This window comes from Sciurus vulgaris (genome assembly GCF_902686455.1).
Source record: "Sciurus vulgaris genome assembly, chromosome: 6".
In the NCBI taxonomy this organism is placed as follows: domain Eukaryota; kingdom Metazoa; phylum Chordata; class Mammalia; order Rodentia; family Sciuridae; genus Sciurus; species Sciurus vulgaris.
This window is the reverse complement of record NC_136466.1, coordinates 119,561,472-119,586,509: the sequence shown is the minus strand read 5'-3', so window position 1 is coordinate 119,586,509 and position 25,038 is coordinate 119,561,472. Positions and strand designations below refer to the sequence as shown.

General features: G+C 36.6%; 1 protein-coding gene across 3 annotated transcripts in view; it reads left to right on the top strand.

Moving 5' to 3' along the window:
* RNF180 (ring finger protein 180) overlaps window positions 1–25,038 on the top strand; it is a 270,237-nt gene that overhangs the window by 9,770 nt on the left and 235,429 nt on the right. The window contains exon 1 of one of the 3 annotated variants that reach the window (XM_079144873.1): window positions 1,123–1,240. The exons of the other annotated variants lie outside the window; for them this stretch is intronic. The gene's annotated coding sequence lies outside the window, so the exon portion shown is untranslated. Of the gene's footprint in view, window positions 1–1,122; window positions 1,241–25,038 lie in introns of those variants that run through there. 3 annotated transcript variants of the gene reach the window in all.

Below are 25,038 nucleotides of genomic sequence, written 5' to 3'. Positions count from 1 at the left end.
TATCATGTGTTATATCAGTTTCTCTCTCAGGGAAACAGGTAGGCAATAAATGAAGTACAAGATGCCGCTCTGAAGAATAAAGAAGAGAGAGAAAATCAGGTCATGATGACCTGTTAGGGGAAGTAGACTAAAGCCTCTCTATCTAAGCAGGTCTTGACATCATAGTTCTAACCAGGTGGACAGAAAAGTGACATGGGTAATTTCCTCAACCTGTCCAGCAGCAAGTCTGGGTAGATCTCCCTGTGATTAAACTTGTATAGGAAGAAAAAGAAGTAAGGGGATGTCAAATGAAACTTCTGTAATGCTGTAGAACAAAGGAAGATTTATTATTGAAAGGAATTATAATATTACATTAATTTCATAACCTGATTTGTAGTAGTTTCATGAATAATTCATGTCTGCTTCAGAGTTTCTGCAAATAATGGAGTATTTAACCACTCCATTGCTTTTTTTCTGGTGGACATTTTGGGGTTCCTTATAAGATTTTATGTGAGGGAAGTACAATTTCTTCTTTGTTAAAGAATGTGATTTTCAAAAAAGTGACTTTAAAGAAATTTCACAGAATAATTTTTATGAGGGGATCTTCACCAATCACCTTAAAAAGTTTTATTGTAAAACTTTGGGTGTTAGATTTACAGAGTCATGACTAACTGTTCACAATGTAGAAAACTTTAATGTCTAGAAACATTTAAAGAAGGCAAGCTGAGCCCTACGTACTTCAGTGATCTCTGAGGGCTTCACTTAATGAGAAGACAGAAGAAACAACCAGTACAGATGACATGTTTTATATGTAAGCCAAATTTTTATCTTTCAGTAACCATCTAATGATATTTACTGAGTTTCAGGGAGATCTATGCTAAAGGACTCTTTAGAGTAGCTATTTGCAGAGGCAGTTTCTGGCAAACAGTGAGAAATTTATAAAAACAAAGAAAAAATGACAGAATATTGTATATGTCTTGATATGGATTTCAAAAGAAAAGAGGAAAAGTACAGAAAAGCAAAACAAAGGTTAAAAGTGAAAAAGGCCACCACTATTCATATGATAAGATAGCATTGTATGCAGTTTTGTGAACTCTGAATTTATTGGACACTTTTATTTTTAGAATGGCTAAAGGAGAGTACTTCTGCTATTATATGAAAGCTGATCAAGGCTGAATATAGATCATGAAGTTTCACCTTGGAACTATTTGCTGCTTCCATATTCTGCTTTTCTTATTGTGGCCAGCTAGAATACCAGCAGGTAGGGGAGAACAGACAATGATGTTGGTCACCTCCTCTATTCCATTGAGTGACTTAAGAAACAGTGCTTCCCATGCCAACTTAGAACTCTGTCAGAACTTCAACCCACCTCACCCCTCTCATTCTTGGAAATCTCAAGACTCCAGAATGTAATAACATTCTCCTCAAAAAATGTTGGGGATAATTCAAGAAGTTCATTAATCTTTGTAAGCCTCAGTTTTTTCATTTATAAAATGGAGTTAGCAATCTCTACCTCATAGGAATGTCCTGATGATTAAAGAAGCTAATGCCAACTAATAAGTACTGTACTCAAAAATAGTAGTTTGTTTAAATAATAATATCAACCTCTTGGCTTCATGTTTATATGTGGAGATTTTACTTTAAAAATATGGAAGGTTCACTGCTAGTTAAAAAAGGGGAAAAGTTTGTATTTTTTCATGGATAGTTTAATAAGAAGAATTATAAATAATTTTAATACATCCAGTAACATCTAGTCATTAAAACATTTGATGTCATGAAACCCAGACTCTGTTTTGTAATGGTATCTCTGAAAAGTCAGTCTCTGATAGCTTATGAGACTAATGAGAAAAACATCATTTGGTGGTGTTTACTCAAACAAATATCTTGGTGATGCCAATAATTTGTGCCCTGATTTTAAGCAGGTAAGATAGCATGCCTTTTTTTTTTTTTTCCTTTGCCTTGCTTATTCACCCATTCACTCTGCTGATAATTGTCCAGCACTATACTAGCTAGCACTATAGTACCATCAGTCTTCTGCATCTGTGGGTTCTGTTCCCACAGATTCAATCAACCTTGCTTTACAAGTATTGGAGAAAAAAAATTGTGTCTCTACTGAACATATCCAAACTTTTTTCTTGTCATTATTCCCTGAACACTATAGTATGATGACTATTTATAATAGGATTTACATTGTTGCAGTATTATAAGTAAACTACAGATTAAAAAATATAGGAGGATATGTGTATATTATATGCAAATATGATGATATGTTATGTAAGGGACTTGAACATCTGAGTATTTTGGTGCCTGCTGGAGGCCCTGGAACCAATCTCCTGTGGATTCGAGATTATCAAGGAATAAAATTGTTAAGGAGTTTGCAATTCAGCAAAAAAAAGCAGATGTGAAAGAAGTAATGAATAGTGTGATGAATGTTCTGAAAGAAAACTAAAAAAGACCTCTGGAAGGAAATAAGAGGTTAAGGTTACCCAGGTTAAGGAAGACCCCCCCCCCCGCCCCCCCCCCCACACACACACATACCACCACTGGAAAGGGGCATCTAAACTGAGACCCAGAGGATATAGCTGTACTCCCTAGAGGCTAGAGACAAGCTTTCCAGAGATCCATGCAGGAGGTGGGAGCTGGTGGGATGAAGGAAGTGAAAGAAGTCTGGATTGTTGAATTGTAGAATAGATTGGGGCAGATCATGGGCAACTGCCTAGTCAGCAGAGGACAGTAAGCTCCTGAAGGGAGCAGGGGAAAATATGATCTATTTTACATTTTCAAGGTTTGTACCTTCAGTGTAGGGAATAAAATGCTTCAAATTTTCATAAAGTAATACCTTGATGACCAGACCCACAATTTCTGACCTATAATTTTTGAAGTCTCATATTTGCTTATTGTTTATAATATATATAATAGAAATTTTGTAACAGAAATTCTCCTATATTTTACCTTTTTGAAAAAGCTGAGAAGGAAGTACTTATCCTTTAAAAAAAAAAAAAAAGTCTCATACTACACTTATGGTATAGATGAGTTCATATCCAAAATTATAAAATCCATGAGGAAATGATTGAGTGTGATGAATGACACAACTGAGAAGAAATTTATATCCTTAGAAAATTTATGTGAACTTCTCTGTCTGTACTTACAATTTTATAAATTGGATCCATTTGCATGTCTTTAGCAAGCTATCCCATATTTAAATCCCCTGATCAGATATTTCAAACTTTAATACATCTAAAAACTAAACTCTTGATCTGCCCCTTCTGTTCTACCCACAGCTTTCTCTGTATCAGTCAATGGCTATTCCATCCTTTCAGTTGGTTCATGATTAAAAAAAAAAAAAAAAAAAAAAAAAAAAAATAGTGCCCTCTTTTGACTTCTTTTAGATTCCACATCCCCTTGATCTAGAAATCCTGTTTGATATACCTTTTATATATATCCAGAATTTGACTGATATTTACCACCTTCACTACTATCACCCTGTTCAAAGCCTTGTCTTGGTTGTTTTTCTGCAGCAATGATTTTCCATTGTAGTGGAGTGTGTCTGATGAAATAGTTTTCATTACCATTTTATTCAGCATTTTATTTGAAAAAAATCTAGTAATCCATTTGGGAAGTGTTACCATATTCCATTTTCCTTTCTAATATTAAGTAATAATGAGTAAGTGAAGGGTTGACTAGGGAGGGGCCAGAATCTTTAAAAGCACACAGTAACTAGGACAAGCATTTTGATTACACCAGAATTATATGACAATATAAACCATAATTTAATCTCTGAATTGGACCTTTTCCTTATGTAATTCAGCTTGATGTACTTCCATTTGACTCATAGTTGAATTTAAATGAAATGGAGAAAGTGGTTTATACCTGATATGCTTGAGATTCCTTTCAGTGCCCAAAGAAAGAATGGTAGCTGTAGTTACCTCTAATTCAATTCAGCAACATGTATAGTCACATACAAGGCATCCTGTGGTATTGCAAGGGATCATAAAGACTTGAGATACTCCCTTTTCTGGGAGTATACAAGTAGAGGAAGAAATAGATATACATTGGTTTGGTACATAGTGGCTCAATGACATGAGTACTAAAGGAAGCTTAGATAACAGATGAACTCAAAGGTAAAGACCATTGAGGAAAAACAGAACAAACAGTAAAAGTGCTAGGAGCTTTAAGCTCTCTTTTGGGGAGGTTGGTAGGATAAATGAGTAAACTGGACCAAGTCTCTTGTTTCATAGTCATTGCTTTTTGTATTGGGAGATACCTGTCTCTTTTTTATCTCTATTATTTAGCAATATTTTGAGAGCCAAAAATCTTTTTGCCATACCTAGCATAACTGCTCTATATTCAAAAAGAATCACTCTGTGTAATTATTCCTTTGCCCTGAAGAAAAAAACATTTTGAAGCCAAGTCATTGTGCTTATTTCTGCTATTATCTGATCTGCATCTTTTCTGATTCTGCATCTTCTTTTGACACATCAAAAACAATATATCCATGTAATAAAAGTAAGACAGTACTTATTAGCCTTTGTTTAAAATCATGTTTCCTATTGTATTATTTCACTTCAATAATATTAATAATATTTACTTAAACAAATTTCACTTAAATATGTTTTAGCCCTTATGTTCCCTTCAAAGCAGTCAACTTGAGAAGTAGTTGTGGAAAAAAAGGCTTCTTTTGGCCCCAGGCTCAAGTCTTCTCTTAGATGTTTCCCTTTGATTGCCCTGACAGTTTTCTCCTACTCTTTTCTACCCAACTGTCTTAGAACCTTCCTTATCCACTTATGTGCTTTCACAATACATATCTATATTGTTCTTTGCATTCACTGACAAAATAGTAGTTGCTTAGAAAATTTACTGGCTGAATCAATATTTGTAAACTTAAAACACAATTTAAACTAAACTGGAAAGGTGGGGTTGTGGCTCAGTGATAGAGCCCTTGCCTAGCACATGTGAGGCACTGGGTTCAATCCTTAGCATCACATAAAAATGAAATAAAATAAAGTCATTGTGTCCATCTATAACTAAAAACATTTTTAAAAAATTAACTGGAAAAAAATCACCTGATTTGATTTTCCTTATTCTCTAGTCTTATGTGTTTGGTCTAATCAGAAATATTATTGACATCTTTATTAAAGTGATATTTAGATGTGTCCTAGATGCTTAAGAATTTCCAAAAATAGCGAGGCATGGTGGGTGCATTCCTGTTGTCTCAGCTACTTTGGAGGCTGAAGTGGGAGTATTTAAGAAGTGGTACTCATTCCAGGGGCTCAGGAGTCTGAGGGAGGATTTTAAGTTCACACCCAGCCTCAGTAACTTAAGTATCTGATGATTACTACAATGTCAGAGTCATTTATTAATTTTTCTTTTCTGGGTATCAGTTGCATAATGCCTAAGAACTTATCAATACCAGGGAAGGTGGACATAGAAGTAAGAATGGTGAGAGGTATCTAGATGGGGATAAAGTAGTTCTGATATTGAATTTTTTTTAATCTACAAAAAATTGGGTACTTTAAAGAACAATGATTATGAATGTGAACACCAAAATATGTGAACCTATTTAAACATCGAAGTAGACTTTATCATTTTCAAACTCAGAACTATATAACTGCAACTATTATTGAAGGTTGAGGTCTTTGTAATTCATAACTTATTTTTAGGGTTAGTAAATTAGAGACTTCCAATGTGATTTTACTTATGGCAGCTGCTAAGACTAGTATTATAGAACTTAAATTTTGGAAATAACCTAATACAATCTCCTATTTGTACACAAAGTATCTTATATCCTTGACAAAGATTGAAAGCTAATATAAAAGGAACCCTGGATTACAAGCTAGCTTTCCCTAAATAATACATGTACTAGAAATATCTATTGAACTTAGGAAGGCACGTAAATTCCACAGGAATCTAGTTTTAACTCTAAAAATCTATTTTCGTTTCTACTTAACATAAGATTACTTTTTTTGTCCTGATGCATTATTAAATAATTCAAAAACAAATCTATGAGATTGTCATTTTTAAAACTCAGTCATTTATATCTGCTTCACAGAACCCTGATTGCAAAGTTGTTAGTACTTGCTTGGATTTGGGTGCTTTTTATTTCAGTTCTTCTGTGTTCACAATAGATATCAGGAGGATTCAACATTAGCAAGGGATACTGACATATTGTCAATTTTGCAAAATAATCAATGTCTGTGCAGCTCATTCCCAGCAGTTATGTATGATCTTATGTCCATGTGAACAGTCACTGGTTCCTAAGTCCACTTCTACAAAGCAGTTATGGATTACTTCAGAGGTTCCTGTGTACTATATAATAATAAGATTTCTCTTACATTAAGAAAATGCTATTTGCCGATGTTTACAAAAGGATATTTCTTCTCATTTCATGGAGACAACTTACTGAAGCACTTCCAGTAATACAACCTCTGCGTGACTGAATATGCCACAGTCTAATGCCTACAATATATAATGGTGCTTATAAGTAAAAAAAAAAAGTAGATACACAATTTTAATTTAAGATGGTATGGGCAGTCTAAAAGAAAAAAAGAATGAAGCTGGACACAGTGGTGTGCATAATGACTCAAGAGGGTGAGGCAGGAGGATCACAAATTCAAAGCCAGCTTGAGGAACTTAGTGAGACATTGTCTCAAAAATAAAAAAGGTAGTGGGGAATGTAGCTCAGTGGTGGAGTGCTTGCCTGGCACATGTAAGACCCTGGGTTTAATCCCCTGCACTGAAAAAGAAAAAGAAAAACACCAAAATTTAGAAATAACATTGCTCTGAGATGGTCTGAATTGGCCAAATCATTTAAGCATTTTATTTTCCATAAGATATGCATTGCTTTTTTCATACATTTACTACTTTCATCTCAGTTGGCTTTTTATCTTATCCCAATTTTAAAGAAATATACTGATAAGTGATGAGGGAATTCCAAATTCTTTGGTCATTTCATTTCATGTTTTGATTTTTTTTTTTTTTTGGTCATTTTTCACAGGTGACTTTTACCTTTTGAGAAATTCCAAATTTAATATTTTTATCTTTTCTGACCTGACTTTATTTTTTACACTAAGTTTAACAGAAAAGACACACGACAAAACTCTAATAATATTATAATTGAGAGGACTGGTGTGGGTTCTGCATGTACCATTATGGATTGAATTGTGCGCGCGCACACACACACACACAAATCCATATGTTAAAGTCCTAACACCCAATGTTATTGTATTTGAAGATAAAGCCTTTAAAGGGATAATTAAAGTTAAATTGAGTTTTTAAAAATGGACTATTATCCAGCAGGACTAGCATCATAATAATAAGATGATAATGTGCCAGAAGTACAGATGTACAAGGAAAAGCCATGTGCGGTCTCACCCAACAAGAAGGCAGCCAATTCCAGGGCAGGAGGAGATACCTCATCAGAAATAAATCCTGTCAGTAGCTTGATCTTGAACTTTCATACTTCAGACTGTGAGAATTTTTTTTTTTTTTTTAAATAATCATCTCAGTCTGTGGTTTTGGGTTATTGCAGCCTGAGCACAATAAAACAGATTTTGGTACTGTGAACTGGGATTCTGCTGTAACAAGGTACATAAAAATGTGGAAATGTCTTTAGAATTAACTGAAGTGTGGAGGCTGGAAGAATTTTGACATGTTTGTTAAGAAAAAATTTAGATTGCTTTGAGGGAATGTTTTGGTAGAAATAAGGATGTTAAAGGTGATTCTGGTCAAGTCTTCAGATGAAATGAAGAATGTGCTATGGAAATTTGGAAAAAAGACAGTACTTGTTATAAACTGCCAAAATATTTGGCAGAATGGTGTTCTAGTGTTTTGTGTAAGGTAGAACTTGTGAGTAATGACCTTGGATTGTTAGCAGGTTCTTTTTGTTGTTTTTGTTTGTTTGTGTATGTGGTACAGATTGAACCCAGGGGTACTCTACCACTGAGCTACATCCCCAGACTTTTTTATTTTTTATTTCAGATAGGGTCTCACTATGTTTCCCAGGCTGGATTCAAACTTGTGATCCTGCTTTGGCCTCCTGAGTTGCTAGAATTATAGGTGTATGCCACTAGTCCCAACTTTAGCAGACAATTCTAAGCCAAGTGTTGAAGTTATGACATGATTTCTTTCACTGTGCATGGTGAAATGTGAGAAGATGAAGATGAATTGTAGAAGGAATTAAACAGAAAATAATTCAAAATTAGGATTTAGAAAATTCTCTGTAAAATATTGGAAAACTTGTTCTGTAAAGAACACAGTGTGTGGTTGGGCAATCCCTCCAAGAAGAGATGACACATAGTTTAATCAGCCTTATCAGCAGAAACCAGGAATAGAGATGATATTATACTAACAGAGCTACTAATCAGTTTGGATTAAAGAGGACACATGAAACAAAATAAAGAAAGGCTTTCAGACTTCTGAGGTTCTACAGAATAGGACAGTAGACCTATCTAGCTGCAAACATGTCATATCCTTCAAGAAAAGGAAAGAACAATCCTGAGGATGATTCAGAGATTGGCAGAACTACCACTGCTTCCACAGGCTCAGAGGGCTGTCTCCTCAGTTTCAGTGTGGGTCCACCTCCTCATTTTCAGGAGACCAGTTTGCATCTATCTGTGACCATACCACAAAGCAGCTGCCTGGAGCTAAGAAATCTGGGCTGCCATCCTAGTATGTGCAGATGCAAGGCTGTCACAGTGTGCTCATAGGGCAGAGCATTATTGAGCCTTAAGATCTTATGAAATTTTCCTTGCTGGATTTTGGACTTGCCTAAGATGTGTCACCCCTTTATTCTTTTTGATTCCTTCCTTCCTTCCTTCTTTCCTTTTTGGAATAGGCTATATAATGCATGTATAACTTGTATTTTAGAAGCACTTGACTAGTATGTTTTTCAGAGTTTTATAGCTAGAGAGGAATTTTGCCTCAGAATTAATCATACCGCAAGTCTCACTCATACCTAATTTAGATATTTAGATGAGACTTTGGGCTTGGAGTTGATGCTGGCGTAGGTTAAGACTTATGGGGCTATTGGGATGTGGTGAATGTTTTTGTACGTGAAAAGGACATGAATTTTGGAGACCAGAGGAAAGAATGTGATTGATTACCCTCCCTCTTTCATATGTTGCCGTCCTAACCCTCAATTCGACTGTATTTGGAGATAGACCCTTAAGGAGGTAATTAAGGTTAAATGGGGTCAAAAGGAGAGGTTTTAATATGATAGGACTCCTGTTATAAGAAGAAAAATAAACATTAGAAGTTTACATGCACAGAGAAAAAAAAGACTGTGTGAGGAAACGGTGGAAATGTGACTGTCTACAAGAGAGGCCTCACCAGAAAACAGCCTTGCTGACATTTTGATTTTGGACTTTCAGCCTTCAGAACTGTGAGAAAAAAAATATATCTCTAATGTTTAAACCACCTAGTTTGTGGTGTTCCATTAATATTGCAGCCCAACCAGACTAGTACAGATACTATACTTGGCAAGATAGAAAATTTCTTACATTTAGAAAACCAATGTTGATATCAAAATTTCAAAGGAAGCTATTTTGAATTATTTAAGTATCCAAAATAAAAGTAACTTCCCCTTTTTTGTTCATAATAGTAATAACTTTGAGCACATGATGCAATCATTACACAATTAAATAATTAGATTTCTAAGTTTCTAAGACTATTTTTAGAAGTTTCAGGATAACAGAAAAATTGAGCATAAAAATCTCCCATTTTTACTCTGTACAGAAAGTACAGAACCCTCCCTCAGCCCCTGTAGAATTTCTGTTATTAACATTTTGTATTAGTGTGATACCCTTGTTATATTTGATGAATGATTATTGAGTCATTATTATGAACCAAAGTTCATATTTTACTTTAGGATTTACTTTGTGTTGTAAAAGTTCTTTGGGCTTTGACAAATGTACAATGTCATGTATCCATCATTACAGTGTTTTACAGTATAGTTTCATTGATTAAACATTCTCCCATCTTCTACAAATCAGATGTTAATATAAAAAAGTAATGCAATACTAGGAGGGACTAATTTGGAATTTCTTTCTTTACTATTTTACTAGAACATTTATAATACTTCACAAGTTTTTTTTTTTTTTTGACTGTGTACATGTTCTTTATTTGACACTCCTAAAGATAATTTTAAATCTGTTAAACTTACTTTACTTACTTTAGACCATTTTTAGTTGAGTTACATGTGGAAATAAACCCTGAATAAAATTCTAAACCATTTTATAGATATCATTTTGCCACTAACCAATGACGTACTTTTAATTAGTTTTACTCATTCTTTCCCACTCTAGAATTTTTATTATATGATCCTGTGAAAGAAATTATCCATGACTCCACTTTTTTTTCACCAGAGCTTAAGCCTCAATAAAGCAAAAAAAAGTGGTCCCTTTCTATTTCTTTTTTTAAAAGAAATGCAGAAATTCGTAACATTTGCTCCACAAAGAACTGCCACTGTTAAATTTTTTATATTCACTTTAAAAAAAAATTTTGATGCATTGTATTTACACATAATCGTGGGATACATTGTAATACATTTGTACATGCACATAACATAATTTGGTCAGTTTCATTCCCAAGATCCTCCTCTATGTTCATTCCTTTTTTTTTTTTTTTCTTTTTTTTATTGTAAACAAATGGGATACATTTTGTTTCTCTGTACATGGAGTAAAGGCATACCATTTGTGTAATCATAAATTTACATAGGGTAATGTTATTTGATTCATTCTGTTATTTTTTCCCTTCCCCCCACCCCTCCCACCCCTCTTTTCTCTCTATACAGTCCTTCCTCCATTCTTGCCCCCCTCCCTAACCCTAACTCCAACCCTAACATTAACCCCTCCCACCTCCCATTATGTGACATCATCCGCTTATCAGCGATATCATTCGTCCTTTGGTTTTTTGAGATTGGCTTATCTCACTTAGCATGATATTCTCCAATTTCATCCATTTGATACTTCACAAGTTTTATGTGTAAAATAAAAAAATATCTTCTGTTATCTTCATTAAAAATATGTCAGGTTCTAATGGGTTTTTTATTCAAATTGAGTTTTAGGAAATTGTTCTATATTTTTACTAACTCTTTTTTCATATAGATGGCTTGTAAATATTTTTTCCCATTATGTAATTTTTAAAATATTACTGTAAGGATTGTTTGCTGTGCAGAACTTTTTAATTTAATGTATTCTGGCATGTCTATTTTTGTTTGTTTTTACTTGGGAGTTTAGTGTTGAATCCAAAAATTCCTTGCCAAAATTAATGTTCAGAAGGAATTTTTCCAGTTTTCTTCTATGAGTTTTATAGTTTCAGGTCTTATATTTAAATGTTTTATCCATTCAAGTTGATTTTTGTATGTGGCGTAAGATAGGGGTCCAATTTCATTCTTTTGCATATTGGTATCCAATTTTCTCCAGCACCATTTATTGAAGAGGCAGTCCTTTCCCTGTTGTATGTTCTTGACACTTTTGTTGAGATCAGTTGACTGTATATATCTGACTGAATTTCTGGTTAGGAAAAAAATCCAAGCTTATTAAAAATGGGTATGTGTCTTGAATAGACATTTTTCCAAAGAAGATATACAAATAGCCGTCGGGTATGAAAGGTTCTTGACATCACTCATCATCAAGGAAATGCAGATTAAAACCATAATGGGGATAATCTCATACCTGTTAGGAAAAACAAACAAAAAATGATGAGTAACGTTAAGAGTATGGAGAAATAAGAACCTTTCTATGCTGTTGGTGGTAATGTGGAATGGGCAGCTATGAAAAACAGTGTGGAGATTCCTTGAAAACAGTATCTTATCTTGGTCCATTGCCATTTGTTCAGGATTAAAGTCTTCTTTAGCATTCAACCAATTCTCTCGGGGTGAAATGGACTGGGATTATTCATCTGTATAAACTAATCTCTGTCATATACTGCATCACTTTTATAACAAGAGCAGCCTGGACACGTTTACATATGTCCTCATTCTCCAGTTCTTTTCTTGATGATAGGTAAGTAATCTTCATATGGGCAGGGATAGGAAAATACATAGGTATTCCATTTCCCATCAGAAGTACTTAACTTCCACCTATAATAAAACACAGATATTTTATACGGTCGAGTTGTCTTCACAGATATTTGTCCGTATTGAATTCTTTATCCACTGGTCACAGAGGCAAGCATGAGACTGCATTATTGGAAGGGGAAGAGGGAGAGGAGGAGTGACCTACTTTAAAGTTACTATAAACTTTTAAGTCACTTATGGTGGTCCATGCCTGTAATCCTAGTCTCTGGAGAGGCTAAGGCAGGAAGATCAAGAGTTCAAAGCCAGCCTCTGCAACTTAGCAAGGCCCTAAGCAATTTAGCAAAACCTTGTCTCTAAATAAAGTATTCAAAAAGGGCTGGGGATATGTCTCAGTAGATCAGCACCCCTGGGTTCAATCCCGGAACCATAAAAGAAAAAAATATATTTTAAAGTAAAATTTTCTTTATTTTTGTGCTTTTACCTTTTCTTCTTCCTCTTTCCTCTCTTTTTCCCCCTCCTCCTTACCCTCCTCCACAGAGGACCTTTCCCATGCTAGGCAAGCAATCTACTACTGAGTTACACCCCAGCACCTGACGTAATTTTCATATTGAACTGTATATATGTATGTGTGTGTGTGTGTGTATGTACACATATATATATAGAAAAATAAGCAGATCATAAATATATGGCACAATGAATTTTCAGTGAACACACCCATATAACCATAACCCAGAACAAAAAACTAATAGTATGTTAGAAATTAGGGTATTTCTAACTGGGTACTGTTGCACACACCTGTAATCCCAGCTACTCCAGTGGCTGAGAATTAGGGTATTTCTAGTACCACAGAATCTTATCATATTTACTTTTTAATTTAACATTGTTTGCTGGCAGATTTCTAGGAGCAGGACAATTTCTTCCTCAGCTAAGGAGATCCACATAGGAATGTTTTCTTTGATTTTAATTAATTAATTAATTAATTAATTTATTTATTTTTGCCGTGCTGGGGATCGAACCCAGGGCCTTGTGCTTGCAACGCAACACTCTGCCGACTGAGCTATCTCCCCAGCCCCTCTTTGATTTTATTTTTACCATATAATCTAGTAGGAGATTACATTAAGGGTGGGTGTCTTTTGGCTGATTAGTGATACTGAAAGTATTGAATGTAAGCCCCAAAGTTGAATTTAAGCATTTTATACCATGCATATTTTTAATGTAGGAAAATAACGTAATTGAAATAAAAATCATCATAATGATCAAATGGTTATTAATTATCTTCTATGTAGTAAGGGAAAAATAAATTCTACATCAAAAGGGTGTGTGTGTGTGTGTGGTTTGTGCATGTGCACGCTCAGTATTATGTAAGTATCGTTTATCCATTTTCTCACCAGTGCCTCAGCATGGGGGAACAGACTTGTTAACCATTATGATTTATAACAAGATGGAAGCATCAGCAGCTAAAGAAAGAAAAATGGTGTCATGTTATAACAGGCTCTTAGTTTGTTTTCCATTGAATAACCTTTCCAGTCCTTATACCTCTTACTTACTTTTCTTCTATTACATTAGCTAGGAGTTCTGACACAATTAGATAATAGGGCAGAAATACTAAGCATCATTGTTTCTTCCTGATTTTCATGGAATGCTTTCAGAGTTTCACCATTCAGTATTACAGTTGCTAGAGTTTTTGATAAACTCCCTCTTTATCAGGTTAAGAACATTTCCTTCTTTTCTAGAGTATTTAAATGTTCTTGTGTTTTACTCACGATTAAGTGTAGAATATTACCATTGCATCTTTAAGGATGAGCATGAGTTTTTATAGTGTGTGAATATATTAAATAGATTTCTTTTCCATTTTTGAATCATCTTTGAATTCCTGAATATCATTTTCTTGTTCAAAATGCACTATTATTTTAATTCATTGATAGAGTCTGATGGCTAATATATTATTTAAGATTTTAGCATCTATGTTGATAAACAGGTCTATAATTTTTTATATTCCCTTGTCTGGTTTTATATTTGCTTGTCAAGTTATATGTTTTTATGTATTTGCTATGTCAAAGTCATATTCACTTTATAAAATTATTTCAGGAGCAGTTAATTCTTGGCAAAATTTTCCATTATACCATTTGTGCCCATATGTCTTCCCATTTTGGGCAGGAGTGTGAAGAAATTATTTGAGTTGTATTTTAGTTTTTTAAATTGTTTTGGTTTAGTTGGGTGCATTGGTGCATGCCTGTAATCCCAGTGATTGAGGAAGCTGAGGCAGGAAGATCACAAATTTGAGGCCAGCCTCAGCAATTTAGTGAGACCCTATCTCAAAATCAAAAAACTGATGTAGCTCGGTTTTAAAGCATCCCTGGGTTCAACCACCAGTACCAAAAAATTTGTTTTTTTAATTTATGTTTTCTAACTTTAGGTTAATTTTAATAAATTATAATTTTCTCCACTTCATCTTAAGTCCATGAATGAAAATAAAAACAACAAAGATTGAGGATCCAGGAGTATGGAGTTATACCCATGCCAAATGCTGGTATTTTACTGTCAAGAGTTGCAAAGAGTGAAAGGTACAAAGGAATGCAGCTTCTTATGGAGATTGTAAGTCCATGGCTTAGTGTTATAAAAAATTTCAACTTAGTCTATTATAAATATGTTTCTTCAGATGGATCATCTGTCCTTAAATATTTTAAAGGATGTTATTTAGCAATAAGACTTGCATAGGTAACACTTTTTTGCAATAAGTAACTGTTCTCAAAATGTGGTTTGTGGATCCTGGTATTTCCAAGACACTTTCAAAAATCAGGACTATTCTTGTGGTAATACCAGGATAATATTTGTCTTTTTCATTGTGGTGACATTTTCACTAATAATATTAAAACAGTAATGGGAGAAGCTGCTGGTTCCCTTAGCTAAATCAAGAGAGTGGCAATTAACTACACTACTAATCATTTTATTCTTTAGTGCTATACACATTCAGTTAAGAAATTGTTGAAACAGGAGTTTTTCAAGATGGCGGCCTAGAGGGTGGCTGCATTACGTGTTGCTCCAGAACTCAGGATTCAAGAGAGGAGATATTGAGACGCTTGGGACCAACTCAAAGTAGCCGGGTGACTCTCACCCCCTGGGGGGGCATCCCGGATGGGACGGGGGTCCGGAACGCAGGAAACTTTGTGAAGTAGAACTGCCGGCGAGACGCCCCTCCCCCCGCTGGAGCGCCATAGAGGAGGCCGCTGGGCACAGCGCTGGGACTCGGAGCAGCCACTGGGGCTCCGGCGGCTGCCCGGGGGAGGAGTGGCGGGGAGAACTGTGTGGACTCAGGACACCGGGGCCTGCCCTGAGGAGGAGGAGAGGAGCGTGGCCACTTGGATTCGGAGAGACTGCGCCAGAGCTGCAGGCGGTTGCCAGAGGAGAAGCCGCGCGGCGAGCTGTTTGGAATCAGAACGACGCTTCTGAACCCCGGGGCCTGCCCTGAGGACAAGGAGGAAGAGGAGCGGCCGCTTGGATTCGGGTGACTATACGGGAACTACAGGCGGTTGCCAGAGAAGGGGCTGCGTGGCGAGCTGTTTGGACCCTGACCACTTCTGAACCCCGGGGCCTGCCCGGAGGAGTAGGAGAAGGAGGAGAAGGAGCGCGGCGGGTCCTTTGGACTCGCAGTGACTGCATTAGCGCTCCAGGCGGCTGCTCAGAGGAGAAGGCGAGTGGTGAGTTGTTTGGTCTTAAAGTGACAGCTCCTGAACACAGGGGGGCTGCCTGGAGGAGAAGCGTGGTGGGACGCTTGGTCTTGAGGGACCACACCAGAGCTCCGGGCGGTTGCCCAGAGGACCCGTGCAGCGGGTCACGTGGATTCAGAGCCACTCAGAGGGACTGCTCCTGAACACCCAGGGGGTTATCTGGAGAAGGAGGAGGAACGGGCAGGGTCACTTCGACTCGGAGTGATTGATTGCCCCGGGCTACGGGTGGTTGGTGGGAGGAGGAGGCACGAAGTGAGTTTCTTGGACTCCTAGTGACCGCACCGGCATACTGGGCGGCTGTCTGGAGGAAGAGGCCAGTGGCGGGTCTCTGGGACTCAGAGCGATTGTTCGGGGCCACAGGTGGCTGCTCAGAGGAGGGGCCACGCAGCCAGGCGATTAGGTGCAGAACAGGGTCCCAGGATCTAGGAGGCTTCTGGGTGGAAGAGCCGCACAGAGACAGGCTTAGGGCGGAGCGAAGGTTCCAGGCCTATGGGCAAATTCTCTGAGGAGGGGCAGCCTAAGGAGATTCATCTGCGAAGGGTGAGGCTCCCAGGCCCAGGAGGTAGGGCCGGGCCCCTGGAAACTTTGCAGAGGAAGGCAGCCCAGCCCAGGCAGTAGCTGTAAATTGAGGGGAACCTCTAGGAGGAAACTGACCAGCGAGACCTCCCCACCGGGTGAGTCTTCCCTGCTGGGTGAGGTTTCCCACAAGGACGGTAAAACCAGAGGCTCAGGCCCAAACAGGCCTTGCCTCAGCCCACAGCCTAGGTCCCCTTTGGATGACCATTGGTCAACAAGTGGAGGCACCTCTGCCCACTAGCAGGGAATATACCCCACCTGAAGGCCACCACTCCTAGAGAGGCAGCTTCCTTGTGCAGCACCGCATTATCAACCTCCTCCAAGACTTCAGCCTACTGAAGGCTAAGAGGGGATATATATAGAAATCTTCAGGGTCATTGTAAATCAACAGAGGAAATCTGCAATATCTCAGCGGTCCACTGATATCTGAACAACATGAGAAAACAAGGAAAGAAAATGCTGCAAACAAATCTAGATGTTACATCAATAAAACCCAATGACAGCATGGCAGAAGAAATGACAGAAAAGGAGTTCAGAATGTACATAATTAAAATGATCAGAGAAGCAAACGAGGAGATGAAAGAGCAAATGCAAGCATTGAATGATGAGATGAAAGAGCAAATGCAAGCATTGATTGATCGCACCAATCGACAGTTAAAAGAGCAAATACAGGAAGCAAAAGATCATTTCAATAAAGAGTTAGAGATATTGAAAAAAAACCAAACAGAAATCCTTGACAGGAAGGAAACAATAAACCAAATTAAGAACTCCATAGAAAGCATATCCAATAGGATAGAACACCTGGAAGACAGAACCTCAGACATTGAAGACAAAATATTTAACCTTGAAAACAAAGCTGAACAAACAGAGAAGATGGTAAGAAATCATGAACAGAATCTACAAGAACTATGGGATATCATGAAAAGGCCAAATTTAAGAATTATTGGGATTGAGGAAGGCCTAGAGAAACAAGCCAAAGGAATGAACAACCTATTCAATGAAATAATATCAGAAAATTTCCCAAATCTGAAGAATGAAATGGAAAATCAAGTTCAAGAGGCTTACAGGACTCCAAATACACAAAATTACAACAGACCCACACCAAGGCACATTATAATGAAAATACCTAACATACAAAATAAAGACAGAATTTTAAAGGCTGTGAGAGAAAAGAACCAAATTACATTCAGGGGGAAACCAATACGCATATCAGCAGATTTTTCAATCCAGACCCTAAAAGCTAGAAGGTCCTGGAACAACATTTTTCAAGCCCTGAAAGAAAATGGATGCCAACCAAGAATCTTATACCCAGCAAAACTTACCTTCAAATTTGACGATGAAATCAAATCCTTCCATGATAAACAAAAGCTAAAAGAATTTACAAAAAGAAAGCCAGCATTACAGAACATTCTCAACAAAATATTCCATGAGGAAGAGATGAAAAACAAAGAAGCAAATCAGCAAAGGGAGGAATTATCCTAAAGGAATTGTCAAATAAAGGAGGAAACAAGTTGTGTCAAACAAATAAATAAACAAAATTTAAAAAATGAACCAAATGACCGGGAAACCAAATCATTTCTCTATAATAACCCTGAACGTTAATGGCCTGAATTCATCAATCAAAAGACATAGACTGGCAGACTGGATTAAAAAGAAAGATCCAACAATATGTTGCCTGCAAGAGACTCACCTCATAGAAAAAGATACCCATAGATTAAAGGTGAAAGGATGGGGAAAAACATACCATGCACATGGACTCAGCAAAAAAGCTGGAGTATCCATCCTCATTTCCGATAATGTGGACTTCAAGCCAAAGTTAGTCAGAAGGGATAAAGAAGGTCATTTCATACTGCTTAAGGGAAGCATAAATCAGCAAGATATAACAATCATAAACATCTATGCCCCAAACAGTGGCTCATCTATGTATGTCAAACAAATCCTTCTCAATTTCAGAAACCAAATAGACCACAACACAATAATACTAGGTGATTTTAACACGCCGCTCTCACCACTGGACAGATCTTCCAGACAAAAATTGAGCAAAGAAACCATAGATCTCAACAACACAATCAATAATTTAGACTTAACGGACATTTATAGAATATTCCATCCAACCAAGAGTGAATACACTTTCTTCTCAGCAGCACATGGATCCTTCTCTAAAATAGACCATATATTATGCCACAAAGCTAATGTTAGCAAATACAAGAAGATAGAGACACTAGCATGTATTCTATCAGATCATAATGGATTGAAGTTAGAAATAAATGAAAGAGTAAAACACAGAAACTATTCCAACATCTGGAGATTAAACAATATGCTATTATATGATGAATGGATAACAGAAGATATTAGGAAGGAAATTAAAAAATTCTTAGAGGTAAATGAGAACAAAGAAACATCATATCAAAACCTCTGGGACACTATGAAAGCAGTACTTAGAGGGAAATTTATTTCATGGAGCGCATTTAATAAAAGAAGTAAAACTCAACAAATAAACAACCTAACACTACAGCTCAAAGCCTTAGAAAAAGAAGAACAGAACAGCACCAAAAGTAGTAGAAGACAGGAAATTGTTAAACTCAGAGCTGAAATCAATGAAATTGAAACAAAAGAAACAATACAAAAAATTGACAAAATAAATAGTTGGTTCTTCGAAAAAATAAACAAAATTGATAAACCTTTAGCCACACTAACAAAGAGAAGACGAGAGAAAACCCAAATCACTAAAATTCGGAATGAACAAGGAAATATCACTACAGACAGGATGGAGATACAAAACATAATTAGAAGCTATTTTGAAAATCTATACTCCAACAAAATAGAAAATTTCGAAGACATCAACAGGTTTCTAGAGACATATGAATTGCCTAAACTGAATGAGGAGGACATAAACAATTTAAATAGACCAATTTCAAGTACTGAAATAGAAGAAGTCATCAAAAGCCTACCAACAAAGAAAAGTCCGGGACCAGATGGGTTCTCAGCCGAGTTCTACAAAACCTTTAAGGAAGAGCTCATTCCAATACTTCTCAAAGTATTCCATAAAATAGAAGAGGAGGGAACCCTCCCAAACTCATTCTATGAAGCCAATATCACACTGATACCTAAACCAGACAGAGACTCATCAAGGAAAGAAAATTTCAGACCAATATCCTTAATGAACATTGACGCAAAAATTCTCAACAAAATTTTGCAAATCGCATACAAAAACATATTAAAAAGATAGTGCACCATGATCAAGTGGGTTTCATCCCAGGGATGCAAGGTTGGTTCAACATCAGGAAATCAATAAACGTAATTCACCATATTAATAGACTTAAAGTCAAGAATCACATGATTATTTCAATAGATGCAGAAAAAGCATTTGATAAAATACAGCACCCCTTCATGCTCAAAACACTAGAAAAAATAGGGATAATGGGAACATTCCTTAATATTGTAAAGGCCATTTATGCTAAGCCCATGGCTAATATCATTCTAAATGGTGAAAAACTGAAAGCATTCCCCCTAAAAACTGGAACAAGGCAGGGATGCCCTCTTTCACCACTTCTATTCAACATCGTTCTTGAGACTCTGGCCAGAGCAATTAGACAAACCAAAGAAATTAAAGGGATACGAATTGGAAAAGAAGAACTCAAACTATCCCTGTTCGCTGATGACATGATTATATATTTAGAGGAACCTGGAAATTCCACCAGAAAACTCTTAGAACTCATAAGTGATTTCAGTAAAGTAGCAGGTTACAAGATCAATGCCCATAAATCCAACGCATTTTTATACATAAGTGATGAATCTTCAGAAAGAGAAATTAGGAAAACTACCCCATTCACAATAGCCTCGAAAAAAATAAAATACTTGGGAATCAATCTCACAAAAGAGGTGAAAGACCTCTACAATGAGAACTATACAACACTAAAGAAAGAAATTAAAGAACACCTTAGAAGATGGAAAGATCTTCCATGTTCTTGGATAGGAAGAATTAATATTGTCAAAATGGCCATACTACCTAAAGTGCTATACAGTTTCAATGCAATTCAAATTAAAATCCCAATGACGTACCTTACAGAAATAGAGCAGGCAATTATGAAATTCATCTGGAAGAATAAGAAACCCAGAATAGCTAAAGCAATCCTTAGCAGGAAGAGTGAAACAGGGGGTATTGCAATACCAGATCTTCAACTCTACTACAAAGCAATAGTAACAAAAACGGCATGGTATTGGTACCAAAATAGAAAGGTAGATCAATGGTACAGAATAGAGGACACGGACACAAACCCAAATAAATACAATTTTCTCATACTAGACAAAGGGGCCAAAAATATGCAATGGAGAAAAGATAGCCTCTTCAACAAATGGTGCTGGGAGAATTGGAAATCCATATGCAACAGAATGAAACTAAACCCATATCTCTCACCATGCACGAAACTAAACTCAAAATGGATTAAAGACCTCGGAATCAGACCAGAGACCCTGCAGATTATAGAAGAAAAAGTAGGTCCAAATCTTCATCTTGTTGGTCTAGGACCAGACTTCCTTAACAGGACTCCCATAGCACAAGAAATAAAAGCTAGAATCAACCACTGGGATAGATTCAAACTAAAAAGCTTTCTCTCAGCAAAGGAAACTATCAGCAATGCGAAGAAAGAGCCTACAGAGTGGGAGAATATCTTTGCCAATCATACTTCAGATAGAGCACTAATCTCCAGAATCTATAAAGAACTCAAAAAACTCTACTCCAAGAATTCAAACAGTCCAGTCAACAAATGGGCTAAGGAAATGAATAGACACTTCACAGAAGAAGATCTACAAGCAATCAACAAACATATGGAAAAATGTTCAACATCTCTAGTAATAAGAGAAATGCAAATCAAAACCACCCTAAGGTTCCATCTCACCCCAATTAGAATGGCGATTATCAAGAATACGAGCAACAACAGGTGTTGGCGAGGATGTGGGGAGAAAGGTACACTCATACACTGCTGGTGGGGCTGCAAATTAGTGCAGCCGCTATGGAAAGCAGTGTGGAGATTCCTTAGAAAACTTGGAATGGAACCACCATTTGACCCAGCTATCCCACTCCTTGGCCTATACCCAAAGGACTTAAAATCTGCATACTACAGAAATACAGCCACATCAATGTTCATAGCTGCTCAATTCACAATAGCCAGACTGTGGAACCAACCTAGATGCCCTTCAATTGATGAGTGGATAAAGAAACTGTGGTATATATATACTATGGAATATTGCTCAGCCATAAAGAATGATAAAATTATGACATTTGCAGGCAAATGGATGAAATTGGAGAATATCATGCTAAGTGAGATAAGCCAATCTCAAAAAGCCAAAGGACGAATGATATCGCTAATAAGTGGAGGTTGACACATAATGGGGGGGAGGGAAGGGTTAGAGTTAGGGTTAGGGAGAGGGGCAAGTATGGAGGAAGGAACTACTGTATAGAGGGTAAAGAGGGGTGGGAGGGGTGGGGGGAAGGGAAAAAAATAACAGAATGAATCAAACAACATTGCTCTATGTAAATTTATGATTACACAAATGGTATGCCTTTACGCCATGTACAAACAGAGAAACAACATGTATCCCATTTGTTTACAATAAAAAAATAAAAAAAAAAAAAAAAAAAGAAATTGTTGAAACAACATTTATTGAAACAAATATTATAGATTTTGTTAAATCTTACTTCTTCAATATATGTCTTTTAGTGTTTTTTTTTTTTTTAATGGCAGGAACATATAAAGTACCTCTACAATATGCCAAAGGCTGATGAGTCTTGAGGAAAAGCCCTGTTCAGTTGTTTCAGTTGAGAGCTGAAGTACTGTGGCAACTTTCTGTTGCAAGTCATTTTTACTTGAAAGATTGACAAATGATAGTATTCCTACATGGATATTTCATAGTACTTTTACAAGTGATAAAATTTGAATTTTAAATGAAAATTAGATTGGTTCAACATCTGGAAATCAATAAATGTAATTCACCATATCAATAGACTTAAAGTCAAGAATCACATGATTATTGCAATAAATGCAGAAAAAGCATTTGATAAAATACAGCATCCCTTCATGCTCAAAACACTAGAAAAAATTGGAGTAGTGGGAACATTCCTTAACATTGTAAAGGCCATCTATGCCAAGCCCATGGCCAATATCATTCTAAATGGTGAAAAACTGAAAGCATTCCCCCTAAAAACTGGAACAAGCCAGGGATGCCCTCTTCCACCACTTCTATTCAACATTGTCCTCGAAACTCTGGCCAGAGCAATTAGACAAACCAAAGAAATTAAAGGGATACGAATAGGAAAAGAAGAACTCAAACTATCCCTATTTGCTGATGACATGATTATATATTTAGGAGAACCGGGAAATTCCACCAGAAAACTTTTAGAACTCATAAGTGAATTCAGTAAAGCAGCAGGATGTAAGATCAATGCTCATAAATCTAATGCATTTTTATACATAAGTGATGAATCTTCAGAAAGAGAAGTTAGAAAAACTACCCCATTCACAATAGCCTTGGAAAAAATAAAGTACTTGGGAATCAATCTCACAAAAGAGGTGAAAGACCTCTATAATGAGAACTACAGAACACTAAAGAAAGAAATTTTAAAAACCTTAGAGGATGGAAAGATCTCCCATGTTCTTGGATAGGCAGAACTAATATTGTCAAAATGGCCATATTACCAAAAGTGCTATACAGATTCAGTGCAATTCCAGTTAAAATCCCAATGACATACTTCACAGAAATAGAGCAAGCAATCGTGAAATTCATCTGGAAGAACAAGCAACCCAGAATAGCTAAAGCAATCCTTAGGAAGAGTGAAGCAGGGGGTATCGCAATACCAGAACTTTACCTACGCTACAAAGCAATAGTAACAAAAACGGCATGGTATTGGTACCAAAACAGACAGATAGATGAATGGTACAGAATAGAGGACATGGACACAAACCCAAATAAATGCAATTTTCTCATACTAGACAAAGGTGCCAAAAATATGCAATGGAGAAAAGATAGCCTCTTCAACAAATGGTGCTGGGAAAACTGGATATCCATATGCAGCAGAATGAAACTAAACCTCTGTCTCTCACTCTGCACAAAACTCAACTCAAAATGGATCAAGGACCTTGGAATCAGACTAGAGACCCTGCATCTTATAGAAGAAAAAGTAGGTCCAAATCTTCAACATGTCGGCTTAGGATCAGACTTCCTTAAGGACTCCCAAAGCACAAGAAATAAAAACAAGGATCAATAACTGGGATAGATGCAAACTAAAAAGCTTTCTCTTCACCAAGGAGACTATCAGCAACGTGAAGAGAGAGCCTACAGAATGGGAGAAAATCTTTGCCACTCATACTTCAGATAGAGCACTAATTTCCACAATCTATAAAGAACTCAAAAAACTCTACACCAAGAATACTAATAATCCAATCAACAAATGGGCTAAGGAAATGAACAGACACTTCACAGAAGAAGATCTATGAGCAATCAACAGACATGAAAAACATGTTCAACTTCTCTAGTAATAAGAGAAATGCAAATCAAAACTACCCTAAGGTTCCATCTCACCCCAATTAGAATGGTGATTATCAAGAATACTAGCAACAGTAGGTGTTGGCGAGGATGTGGGGAAAAAGGTACACTCATACTTTGCTGGTGGGTTGCAGATTAGTGCAGCCCCTCTGGAAAGCAATGTGGAGATTCCTTAGAAAACTTGGAATGGAACCACCATTTGACCCAGCTATCCCACTCCTTGGCCTGTACCCAAAGGACTTAAAATCAGCATACTACAGAGATACAGCCACATCAATGTTCATAGCTGCTCAATTCACAATAGCCAGATTGTGGAACCAACTTAGATGCCAACTTCAATTGATGACTGGATAAAGAAAGTGTGGTACATATACACAATGGAATATTACTCAGCCATGAAGAATAATAAAATTATGGCATTTGCAAGCAAATGGGTGAAATTGGAGAATATCATGTTAAGTGAGACAAGCCAATCTCAGAAAAACCAAAGGGCGAATGATCTTGCTGATAATTGGATGATGACACATAATGGGGGGTAGGAGGGGGCCAAGAATGAAGAATGGAGGAAAGAGGGACTGTATAGAGGGAAAAGAGGGGTGAGAGGGGTGGGAGGAAGGAAAAAAACAACAGAATGAATCAAACACCATTACCCTATGTAAATGTATGATTATACAAAGGGTATGCTTCTACTTCATGTACAGAGAAACAAGATGTATCCCATTTGTTTACAATATAAATAAATTATAAAAGAAAATTAATGTTTTGGGAACCTTGTATTCACCACTTTGACCTTGGCTATTGTTCAATAATTAAAGAACTTTTCTGAGGTTGGTAGTAATATTTACAAATGTGATTTTTTTTCTAATCTTCCCCAGATTTTTTATTGGTGCTTTGTAAGTGTATATAATGGGAAGTTTTGTTGTTACATATTCATAAATGGACACAATTTAACAATATAATCTGGCCAGTTAATTTTCCAGTATTTTCTATTTTCTCTTTTTTTCTTTCCCCTGGTCTCTTTTCTTTATTCCGAAGGTATCATGAGATTCACTAACCCTACCTTGCTTTTCCTTTTTCCTCTCTAGCTTCCACATATGAGAGAAAACATGTGACTCTAGACTTTGAGAGTTTGACTTATTTCACTTAACAAAATGTTCTCAAGTTCTATCCATTTTCTGCAAATAGCATAATTTCATT